This window comes from Apostichopus japonicus, chromosome 18 (assembly GCF_037975245.1).
Source record: "Apostichopus japonicus isolate 1M-3 chromosome 18, ASM3797524v1, whole genome shotgun sequence".
NCBI classification, from domain to species: Eukaryota; Metazoa; Echinodermata; class Holothuroidea; order Aspidochirotida; family Stichopodidae; genus Apostichopus; species Apostichopus japonicus.
The window spans coordinates 1529723-1542686 of NC_092578.1; the positions used below are offsets into that span (position 1 = coordinate 1529723).

Sequence of the window (12964 nt, forward strand, 5' to 3'; positions counted from 1 at the left end):
CCAAAACAGTTCATTGAAGACATAGTCATCCAATTCTTTCAATTAAAATTTCATTTCACCTTTTAACTTACATTTATGGAAAAGCGTCTTTATACTGTATCTGTTGTGTTGCTTTGAAGTGTTTCGAATGATTTCTAAAGGTAGTCAGTATAGGCCCCAAATTATAGCACGCTATAATTGCTCAAAGTTTTCAAAAAGTACTTTCCTTGAGGTCTTTACTCTTCGAATTGTTCTCAGACATTTTGAGGAACAAACAAGGTGACTGAATGTCCCAGTGAGGAAAAATACAAATAGTTTAAGAATTTTGACAAAGGTGACCATACTTGAATATCTAGCATAATTGTGGCAAATACAGCATGGTAACATTATTTTTTATGTGTTTCAAATCAATTTAAAATTGAGGTTTTCTAATGAGCAATTATCAAAAGTATAGTGTGTTCATATATTAGATGAACAACACCTTAGTACAAACTACTAAGTATTGCTTAACCTCTTCTCTAATTTTTAACAAGTAATTCTTTTAAGGTTTCTTTTAACATTTTTTTTAAGGCGATCAGTCTTTCAGGTAAAAGTAATTTTCCTCCAATAAAAGAGAAATTCCTTTACAATTGGTATTCTATTTGATTCTTTGTTTGTCAAAGGTGTCAGAAATTGGATCTTGTACCTCATACCACATGTCCATAAGACTAATAATATTTACAGCTCCTTAAAGACAAACATGCTATTCTGCTCCTCTGTACCTTTAATTGCAGTCTCTTGCAAGAAAGTGATTACAGTTATGCAGTTGCACATACTTATCCATCACCATGCAAGTTATGCAACAGGCGGATACCTCCTGTGGGTGGGGGGGGGGGGGGGTGGGGATTGTTCCTATCAATATACTTTGACTTCACCTCTCATGGGATGCTAAGGAATATGCAGTGCAATGTTACTATGATAAGGCTAAGCACATGCAGAGAAATTAATTCGCGATAGTAACCACACCCCCACTCTTTGAATTGCATGCTCAAGGTTTCAGAAAGGGTGTGATGTATTATGCTAAGCACATCACTTGTCTGAGATCACCCACCACCTCCCCCAGCACACACCATCGTTGAAACGTGCAACTGAAACCGAACCAGGTGATTGAGCATCGGCTGCTACGTAGTGCTTATGAATATCCCTACGAACCGTGGAAACGAGTTGAATGTAGAGCTGGATCATATGATGCTAACTTCTATACAAATTCAGTCATCACTGAATTTGTCTAACATCACTCGGTGCCGTGTGGACTGAATTTTGACCGGTTGTTTTCTAGCAACCTGAAATTTTACGAATGTTTTCATTTGTGGTATGGATTTATCCAAGCAAAAACCTATATAAACCTATTACATCTGCTAAAATCGATCGAAGTATGTACACTGGCTTCTGTGTTGTTGCATTCCAGCGCATACGCTGTGTTAAATGTATAGCTGTATATAGGATGCTAACTTGTTGAAATTTCAAAGATGGCGGCCCAACATCACCCGCGAGCATTGGAGACATGTGAAATGAATTGTGATCGGCCGTTTTCAAGCAGACTGTGATAATTGACGGATGTTTCTGTGTTTGGAATGAAATTATCTAACTGTTTGTGAACATTTGGCGTTTGTTCCGGTATTTTAAGTCTTTTATGAGTCGATTTCATGATCGGTCGCTACGGCTTTTGGAGCCGTGACCTAAATATCACCTGTAATTTAGCGGATTTCCTGTCAGTATTTCTGTTCGAATTTATCGCTAGTGGTAAGTCAGAAACCTTTTTATCTTAGTTTCCAGGTTCAGTAGACATTTGAATGAGGTTTTAATGAAAACAACACATTTATTTCAACATTTATTTCTCGTCTCTCAGTGAACGATTACCGCCGAAATTCAAAATGTGTGACGTCACCAAAGCTTAATAAATTCCGGCGAACCTTGGGTCTGCTTCCCAACTGTTTAATGACCTGAATCCCACCGAAGAACTAATCTGTTTGAAAGGATAGTCCCGGGTATTTTTTGACTAAAACACAAACATAGTCTAAATATTTTGGTGAATCTTGCATTTGATTTCTATGTGCAGTTTTCAAGAGGATAAGCATTTGATACATTTGATACAATGGGGTGGTGAAGCAAACGAGTGTGATGTCAAAATGGTTTTATGCTTTTTATCACTTTTTCTTTTTCTTCTTCTTCTTTCTTCAAAACTGAATTTCAATTTTTCACTGCAAAACACTGAACATTCAAAGTACTCTAGGTCTGAATACCAATACACAACAGTCACTGGTACGTAAAAAAAAAAGGTTTGCTAAAACCAAAATGCAAACGGACGGCTACTGTACATCACCACGCCTTGAATTACATGCTGTGAACATCAAAGATCTACAGAAGCTTTAGTATAGAGCTTCTTTATATGTACCAGTGACAAGCTTACCTGTCTCCTCACAACATCAGCAACCCCCCTCTGCCATGTCTAGAGTTGATCTTGTAACCTTTCTATTACTTAACACCCTTAGCTACAACACACTACCAGTCACGCGTTGACCCTCCTTTACATTCAACCAGCAATGTATCTGATAATGATTTTTAACTGGACTAGGTTATCTGTTAGAATCTTCTCATCTCTCTATTCCATCTTGATCTCTTTCAGCGATCATCTTGTCTGAATCTCTGAACTTACAGCCAGACATAAGTATAATGATTTAACAAATTACGCTGAGTCTTTAAGGTTAAACATAGAAAGCTTGCCCTAGAGTAAGTCTAAATATGACGCATATTTACAGATCTATGCAAACAGTGTATGTCTTTATAATAACCATGTCACAATTTTTTGTCATGACTAATAAGGCTCCACCAATATATTTATGAAAGATGGATACTGTTAAGTTTGTACCAAATTTGGAACAAAATTGTTTGTTCTGATGACTCATATGTTCTAAAGTACATCCTAATTTACTCTTATATTTTTTGGTTTACACAATGGATAAAAATAAAGCAGCGAATATTTGCATTTTTCTCAAGTGTAGTTTGTAACAGTTGGAGAGAGGGTAATTGCACATGGCAAAAACTATGTATTCATTAAATGAACTGCGAAGAAAAAACAGAGACAATACTTGGAGATAAACAGAGTCATTTGATAAAGTAGTTTGTTCTCCACAGTTGAATTTACAAAGCAAATTCAGAATCAATGAAATGAACGTCTAATGGTTTCATACATGACATTTCGTGCCTTTATGTTTTCTTTGTTTCTGGGGAGGGGGGGGGGGGTTAGGAACTGCAGAAAATATAGTAACAATTGGACATCGGTTTTAAAATTAAATTTTTACAGTAAAATGTCATAACAATGTTGTTCAATAGCTTAGCATGGTCAAGTTATCTTCAAGGTTCAAATAATCCAGAAAAGGAAATAACCATGAAAATTGGTAATCTTGCTATTTACATGACAATGACAATTGTCATTTACATGTTTTAAGATCTACAAGAGTGTCCTGCAGACAAAAAGTTATTTACAATCGAATGGATGCAAGCATCTAGAAGATCTGGTCATAGTGTGTTCAATTGCATTTTATTTTAGTTTGACTTATTCTTAGTAAGTTTGGGTAAAATTGCCTGAAATGGCAATCAAAAGTAACATTATACACTTGTTGTTTTCTGATGTCATCCATTCTGTTTACGATACCCATCATTATCAGCTTGAGTTAACTCTTCAACTTCTGCAAATGACCTTAAAGTAATAACAGTTTCGGCCTTCCTTGAGTAATGGACCGAGAAACTGACTTCAACCGTATATTTCATGTAAACATGTACAATTTTCTTTTGCACTTATTGAGAAGCTGCTGTAGATCACTGGAAAACATAAATCTTACAAAGGACATCTTCAATGCGCAACGAAGGAAACAAATATTGCACTATTACAAATAATATACAGGGAATTATTTAGTGTTCTGATCTTACACAGCAGTTTCCAGGGCTCTGAACTTTGTCTTGAATGAAATACTATAATAATAAATGATAATAATCAGCCATTACTTTTACGATGCTTAAGCAACTACGAATGTGGGAGAAGCCTGCAATGGCTTATCGATCACAACTCACTCGTCAGGTGGCTTCCAATTCAACATTAACTCAAATTTGGAATCTATTCAAATTTAGAAAGTCATTTCAGGGGAAAGATGCTCTTGGATTACAAACCCACCTTACTATGACCCGGACGGGAATCGAACCCAGAACCTCCCTGCCAATTGCTAAGCCTCATTGCTTCAAATGCCACCGCCTTTATCCACTCGGCCACAGCACCGGTTTCTATGTTAATAAAACTGTTATGCATCTTTTTATTTATATAGCAATTTGCTGTGTTTGCATAGCTTTTTGCGATGATATGGCATAAATTATTCGCTGATAAAAAGAATCTACTTCAACTCAGTAGTTTACCATTTCAGATACTACAGAATTATACACAAAAATGGCTTTTGAAATACGTAATCAACAACAAGCCAACGGAAGTAATAAAATACTGAATTACGTCAAAGTACTTCCTTCGTCAACTTTAAAGGCCACCTTTGTATAGTAATTCCGACTGACCTTTTCTTCAAGAGCAAACACAATACGGCATGTTGGACACCAACAGGCAACATATACTTGATCAATTAATAAGGACTCTTAAATTTATGTACGCCCTTGATGTGATGAATCTCACCTTGATCAAACTGATTGGAATAATACGTCCTAACAATTTGAAAATGCCATCTCAGCTTCTTACTATTATATCATTTATATTAATATTTTAAGTTCTTAGAAACTTCTTTAGTTTGAACAAATAGAAACATCAAAATGAATTCACACTATCTGCTGAAAATAGAGCAAAATTGAGTTGTTAATTTAACAGCTATCTATACAAAATGATGTGACAGCCTTCTCAACATGAAACATCAATTACATTTTTCATTAGATCAGATTTTATATATTTAAAATCTGTACAAGAATCACAAATTTACACATGCATTATTTCATAACTATATTCAAAGACAACACATTTAAGATAATCGCTTATACTCGGTTTCATGATTCAAAGCTTAATACAAACTGCAGTATGAAATGTTTCCCGAAAGGTAATGAGGGCGGTATTGAAGAACTTAGCATGCATAGACTCCGGATGTTGAACCTGATTAATTCACATTGGCTTTGGCTTTGAGTACAACTTTCGGGGAAACCAAAAATTGCAGACATCTTGTTTTGCCACAAACAGGATCATTACCAATAATCAAGTGGTCACCATTTTAGTCAATGTTCCAGCCAAAATTTCTTTTTCCTATCCAAAGTTGATAATAATATCCCAAACTTAGTTTTTCTGTTGTTCCTTTGCTCTTGATTCTAATTGTCAGACCATAACAAAAATTCCCCTATGCCTGTCTGTGCTACAAATTTCTGAGAAAATCACTCTGGAAAAGCCACTTATATCCTTTGGTATGAAATCGTTTAAGTACTGAATATGTCTCGTATCTTGATGCTGTTAGCTCAATGAACTGCTGCATGTTTTAACTGACTTTGAGAGAGGATTTCTTTAGTCCTACATTTCACGGCTATTTCACATTTATGTCAACGACCCAAGAGTTTAATTTCTATGGTGGCCAAAGTACTTCCATTTCCTTTTCTTTGATATTTATCATCAGTTGGGAATAAGTTGAACCCAATCCACAATTTCCACCCCCCACAGGATAATGAAAACTGCATACACGTCCATTCAATCACTATGACAATCGTAATTATTGAGTAATAACTGACGATGAACAGTGGAAATCAGGCAACAATTAGAGACGGGTAAATAGAGACATCAATTTCAAACGTAATAAAATATAACAAATTCACGAAAACCGCAATCATTTAGAGAAATGAAAGATTTTTGAGGAATCGTGGAAGCGAGTGACCTTTCGTCAGCAGCTGATTATTGGAAATCAATGCACTAAAAAATGTGAGTTTCTATTCTCCTCACCTGGAGGGATTAGTTTTACTGTTGGTTCAAGATGAGGATGCAACTATCTAGATGTAAAGTTTGATTGATTGGAGACTCCAGACCTGGTCAGGGACCAGCTGAAAAAGTAATCAAGCACACCTACATCCTCCCATCAGCAACACACAGTAGAGACTGGGCTATGACTAATACAAAATAAACCATGCTCACCCTACGTAAGATATATAGTCACTATCAAAACATTGGATAGCCTTGCACACTGCAAGGCTCTACATTTGATTTTCATACAATTTGGTATTGCATATCATTTCTGATTCCAATTATGAAATAATTTTTTTAATGACAAGCTGTGGAGGTAATTAAACATTGCATCTGTGTCTTGTGTTAAGAACTCATTCAAGGTTGAGGAAGAGAAGGATGGGCCATGGGGGAGGGGGGGGGAGAAGGTGAACAAGGGATAGATACAAAGAACAAAGAAGAAGAAGAAGAAGAAAAGAGAAGTATGAATAATCTTTTCATCAGGACATCTGTTTATGATGAAGCTAAGACCTTTCCATATATCTGCTGTAGATGCAATATTTGGCTAAGAATAACAGTGACAGTTCGTGGGAGGGGGAGAGAAGCCGGATGTGAGTGAGTGAATGAGGGGTGGGGTGGGGTGGGGTGGGGTGGGGTTGGGAAAACCAAAAGAGTTCAATCGTACCATGTTGTAAGAATGATTGCCTTGTCTAACTACATTCTATCTCTTGCATCTGACAATGTCATTAAAGAAGCAGTGTGGAGTCAATTAAATGGAGCAAGTAGGGTGATAGAAAAGCATTCAAAGAAGTGAGTGAGGTCAGTGAGTATATAGGGTGAATTGGTACAGTACTATAATATCAACGCCAACAGGTAGATTTGACAAAATATATATTATTTTACTGGGGCAGTGATGGGAATCTTAGTAGAGATTTGTTGGTTCTTAAGGAAACCAGACAGCAGCTGTCTATTTGATTATTATGGTTTTGCTATATTTTTTTTTCTATGGGGAAAATGTCAACAAAATCTGGAATCATGATCCCAAATGAGCAGGATTTGTTGATTAACTCTCACCTCTCAGGCGCATAGCCAAGGGGGGAGGGCAAAGGGGGCAGCCGCCCCCCCTTGAGCATAATTTTTTTTTAATGTTTTTTATGATATCGCTAGTAATTTCAAAAGAGAAAATGCTAAGATGCACTTACAAGGCCTGGGAAGTGCCATTTCCAGCGATCTGGGAGGCATTTTCATCCAAAATTTTCTTGTACGCTTCGCGCCAACTCATGGTGACCCTACGCTTAGATAGTTTGCAATGCCGTATCTACGGCTCTGATAGTTTGCCTACATTTTCGCCCCTCCCTTGGCAAATTCCTGGCTACGAGCCTGTCACCTTCCAAAGAAGGAGTAAAAGAAAGTCTCATGAAGCCTGTTACCTTTTTAAATAAACACTAAAAGTTGTCTTGAACTACAACTGTTTCAAGGCATGAACCTTAACTATTTTGCATATAAGGATCAGGGTAAATCTTGTTCCTCTTTCAATAACTGACTTGGTTGATTCCACAGTTTTGAGTGAGCAGTAAATATACTCCATGTAAGATTCTTAGCACCCACTATTTTCTTTCTGCGAATCTGTTTGAATGTGATGATAATGATGTATTTAAATGCAATCAGCTACTTCAAATTCACAAATTCAATGCCCTCTGGTTCCTCATTTGCTTTGCTTTGTTATTCCTCTCAAGTACTTAATTTCCTCATTTTTTCCTTCTTCTTCCACCTCTGCAACGTTGTTCCTTGTTTATATCGGCTTAAGAAATTCACAACACTAATGGAGACTGACTTGGGTTTACTAATCCTGGCAAAGAACTGGAGGCAATTCTTACAGGAGCATCACTTTTAAGAATATAATCTACCACAAAAAAAATTGCAGATTTATACGCCTATCACCCTTCATGAAGTGTGTGATAACTAATGTGAGATGTTCACTCCGTTGAATGGCAAAACAATTATGCCAAAAGCCACTCAAAGTGATACCAGATCATCTTGGTTTATTGCAGAGGTCAATTTTCCATCTTCTACCTTTTTTTTGGTCATCTCCTTTGGATGGATAGACACAAACACTTGAAATATAACACGTAGAAGCCTGGCTCTGGTTTTAATAGCATCAGTGCCTCTAGTTATACAGAATATCACTCAACAGTTGGCGAGTTTTTATAAGAGTGTAAAGCCATGCACGGACTACGATATTAATTTACTGTATAAAGTAAACCTGTCAACTTGCAAAGCATGTACAGTAAGAATGAGGCAACCATTGTGTGCTATGGTCAATGAATTGAGGGAAGGAAAGATTCAATCCTTAAAATAGATAAAATTATTTGCATTCTTTGTGGATATTTTACCAGAAATCTTAGGCACATCAATGTATGGAATGATAGTGATATCGTCCATCCATGGCTCCAGATGTGACCTTCTGCAACTTCAGTGTGTAGGTGACTAATATAACTATCCTAATCTTTCTTATTAAATCTACAAAGATACCATACTGATAGGGAAACTCAAATAGTCACAAGTTTTTGGAATTTATTAACAAGAATGCTTGACAGTCTGCTCTTAGAACTGCTTTTCTTCTGTGTGTAGTTCGTTCCTAATATTGATGAGCCAAGAATAACAGTGACTGGTGGGAGGGGAAGGGAGGGTACAGTACATGTGAGTGAGTGCATGAGGGGTGGGGTGGGGTGGGAAAAACCAAAAACATTATTGCAAAGTGACATTTCAAGTATTTTTTGTACAAATTTCACTGCAAGTTTACATCACCTCTCCTAGAGCCCCAATGTAATTAATTAATCGAGGAAAATGGAGATGCAAAGCAATTAGAAACGATGAATTAGAAACAAAACTCTTTTTTGATGGACAATCTTTTAAACAAAAATGCTGATTAAACCTTACTGTACATCTGCAAAAGAGAGCTATGGAACAAATCAATTCCAAGGTATTAGCTACCTAACATGGCTCCTAATGGCTACCGTAGGCCTGTTGTTACCAAGATAATCTACAAAAACAATTTAATTCCAAAAGACACTCAAAATTTAGACGAATAAACCAGTTTCTATCCAAAGGGCACAGCGTCAAATTTCAATCACGATATCTTGTTTGACCATCTTCCTAAGATGACCGCATAAGAGCACTTGAAACCAAATACCATCGGTAGCTTAAGGACATCACAAGTAGCAAAGATTTACTATTGATCCAACTCTACATAACAGACTGGACTAACAAAGGAGGCACGTTTCTGGTGATGATGTTAGATCCAAAATAATTCTGTCAAATGTTGGCAGATGACGACAAATTTTATTGTCAAACCTTGACTTAGTAGCTTGTGAAAAGTACAGCCGGTGACTGTATGGTGCTATTATTTTAAATCAGCTTTTTAAAGTTTGTTTAATACTAATTTCACTAAACCTTCTGCATCTTTTGCGAAATGAGATGGAAATTGCAGGCTAAGGTAAACGGCTAAATTTGTTCATCTAATGAATTGTCAAATATTTAGTAATGATGCTATGCATTTTGTTGCCCAGACTCTTTCAAATATAATATTAACAGTATGTAAATTATATAATTCATAGACAAAGTATGTAAATTAAATAAATCATATGCAAAGTATATAAGTTGTATTAATCATATGCAAAAAAGTGTGACTGTGAGAACTAAATTTCCTATTTCAACCAGCAACACTATAAATTTCTAGTTCAAATATCAAACCCATCATTACTGTTAATAAGCTTTACCATTTTATTAACAAAAAATATGTCCTAAATATAAAAGCCTCCAGGGCGTAGAAGTTTTATAAATATTTTATTAGAATCAATTTACTTTATAAAAATACAAACTTTAAATCACCATCACTGGAGTTTAGCGTGTCCGCTAACCAGAAAACAGCAAACAAATTTCAACTTAATTATCAAAATCTTTAATTATTGCCAGGATCTAACATATATGTAATAAATCGATACATTACTCATAAAAATCACTTGAATTTTTGGCTGTAAATCTATTTGATTTAATTGAGCAAACATAATTCAAATAAATATTTATGGATATTTAGTGACAGATTAATGGTAGGCATAAGGAAAGATTAAATGAAACTGCAATGGGACTTATTAGATCATGAGTAAGTAATCAATATTTTTAATGAAGGATAAAAGCACAAACCCATCTCCCCCCCCCCCCCCCTTTCCCGCTGGATTGATATCCGACTGATATACTTCACATTAAGATATGATCAACATTTCTAATTAATTAGCAAATTCACATGCCTAAAGAATGAATTAAATCTCAGAGGCATGTGCTAAGAGATTGTGTCAGAAGCAGCAGACACTGAAGTGAACTTAGTTGATACGCCAGTCAGGAGTGATGCAACTTTTTTCTGGGAATTAACAATTATGAAACATTTTATTTCTCAGAATTATTTTAAAAACTTTACCCTATAACGTCATACAGGAGAAGTATAAAGGATGAATTAGTACAGCACAAAATTAATTTTGATATGTTGGTTTGGGTTCTGATCATATACTGTAGATTTGGTATTCACTGCAGAACAAGACAATTGGATAGTAGCCATAAAGTCTCTAAATAGTTTAATACCGAACATTCAGTTAACCAACATTTTCACTTATTTAACAATTGCCGTAAGCTAGGTAGGTAGGAGCAGTGATGTATAGAAGGCAAGCAAGAGTGGAATGAGGTAAATGCAGTCAAAGATCCCGCCTCTCCCGCTGCCCCCCCCCCAAAAAAAAACCCTCTGCATTTCAATTATTCCACAATAGATTTTACCACTGAAAAGATCATTTTAATCACTTACAATGTAAAGCTCTAACTTGGGCAAAGGGTGAACAAAAGATGTCGTCCCTATAAAAATATGGATCCCTATTAACAAATTAATGACTGCAAGCAATCCGTGGAGTAAATCATAGATAACATTTAACCAGATACGTGCCATGCACACTAGCAGACATTTATCACTCACATGGTTTGTCAAACATTTGCCTTTCTCTCTTTATTTTTTTTTGGGGGGGGGGGATTGTTGAAATAAATTATGTTGGGTACACCAGACAAGAAAGTTTCAATTTGGTCTGTTCAATTTCAAAGAAACATCTATAAAATATAACTTTTCAAATCAAGAATATTTTCTTCATGCAATTAAAATGAAGATTAAAAATTGAGATGACAATATCACTGTTTTAATCATGATTTTTTGCCCCAGCAAACAAGCAGCCGTTCCGATTTGTTTACATTTTCCCCAAAAAGCTCATCTTCAACATTTGTAAGATCAGCATCACAAAGCTATAAATTCTTTGACAACTGATTAATTCCAAAAAGCCAGCTGTCTTTTAAATTTTAATTAAGCGCTGATACGAATGTTTACCAAGCTATGCATTTTCAATTAATACTGCAATCCAATAAATCTGAATAAGAGAAAATTTGAGAATTGGAATATATGTCTTATATATTCTCTATAAATAACAAATCTATAAACTAAAGCATCAATGAGAATCTCACTTGTGGTTGCTTTATTTTGTCAAACTTTTAGGGAAAGTAAGACTTAGGGTTTATACAAGTTCTTCTCATGTCCCTTCTTAAAAGTAACTTTTGCAGTCATAACAAAGTCAGGGTGAGTAGCCATTTTGTCAAATATATGACTTCATAGTGCCACCAGGAACTGTAATGTTTTTTGGTATCACTGTCTGTTTTGTTCGTATTTTCGTAGAGATGTTAAACAGCTTTGCTAACTGTATGAACTAAGAAATATTTTAAGAATAATGGGTAGTAAAAATTAGTTTGAATATTTCAAAGGTTTTAGCAACAATATTTGCAAATGGTACCAAGTTTATCAAGGAAAATACATGTAATGAACTTAATATACAAGATGGTTTCTGGTGGTTCTTTGATATCAGATATCAACACATGTTATATCCCAGAATTATTTTCTTAGCTGTTTGAGTAGTTCTTTCATTTACAATGGAAAATAATGTTCAACAAAACGAAGAACATGGCAGATCATTAAAACTAGACAATAATTAAATCAGAAGGTTTTTAAGAAAACAGTGAGTGTTAAATGGTAGCCATATTACCCTAGATATGGTACATTAAGAGTGCTCTTGTTGTGGGAAGACAGGTTCAACAAAAGGTAGCACATGGCAGATCATGAGAACTAGACAGCAGAAGAGCAGAAGAGGTATTAGGTTTTTTAAGAAATAAGTGAGTGTTAAATGGTAGCCATATCACTATAAAAAATGGTACATTAAGAGTGCTTTTGTTATGAGTAGACAGGTAAGTGAGGACCCCAGGTAATTGCATACATACATCATTTTAATTTGAAATAAGATGGTTTGGTTTGTCTTACCTTTCAAGTCTCAAATCAACATAAGCTCATGATAAGAAATATCTATGACATTCTCTGAATCTTTTTGTGAGTACTGTACAATAGAGCTCTTAGACAGCTATTCTGACATGTCATAATGATTTAACCATCTCATTAACAATTTCATCCTGCTTAGTCATACGACAAATGGAAACTTTCAAGAACTAATTCAACTAAACAAATAGAATCAAGTCTGGGAAAACACCAGAGCATGGAAGTCTCTATCTAGTCATCCAAAACACTAATCAGATAATAAAGACTGGTGCTGAAGTTAAGCCTGTCATCGTTTGCAATTAGTTAGAGATAATGTATTTCTTAATTGCTAGCACAACAGTAATCACTTGGGGCCCCAACAAGCGGCAAGAAAAAAGAATTCATCAAAGGTCACAGCATGTTGCCACACGAACAGTAAGAGAGTAACAATCCACTGAGGTCTATCGTTAATAACTGTTGTGCAAATATTCAAATTGGATGCCAATGGAACATCATCATACTAATGTTGATTATGGAAGGAGGGGGGGGGGAATAAAGATACTTATTCATGACAAGCAAAGAGTTGATCAAAGGCTCAT

The 12964-nt window shown here is 35.5% G+C and overlaps 1 protein-coding gene across 3 annotated transcripts in view; it reads right to left on the minus strand.

The window, feature by feature from the left end:
• Window positions 1–12964, minus strand: part of LOC139958534 (integrin beta-1-B-like) — a 112187-nt gene that overhangs the window by 69756 nt on the left and 29467 nt on the right. The gene's annotated exons all lie outside the window — the stretch shown is intronic.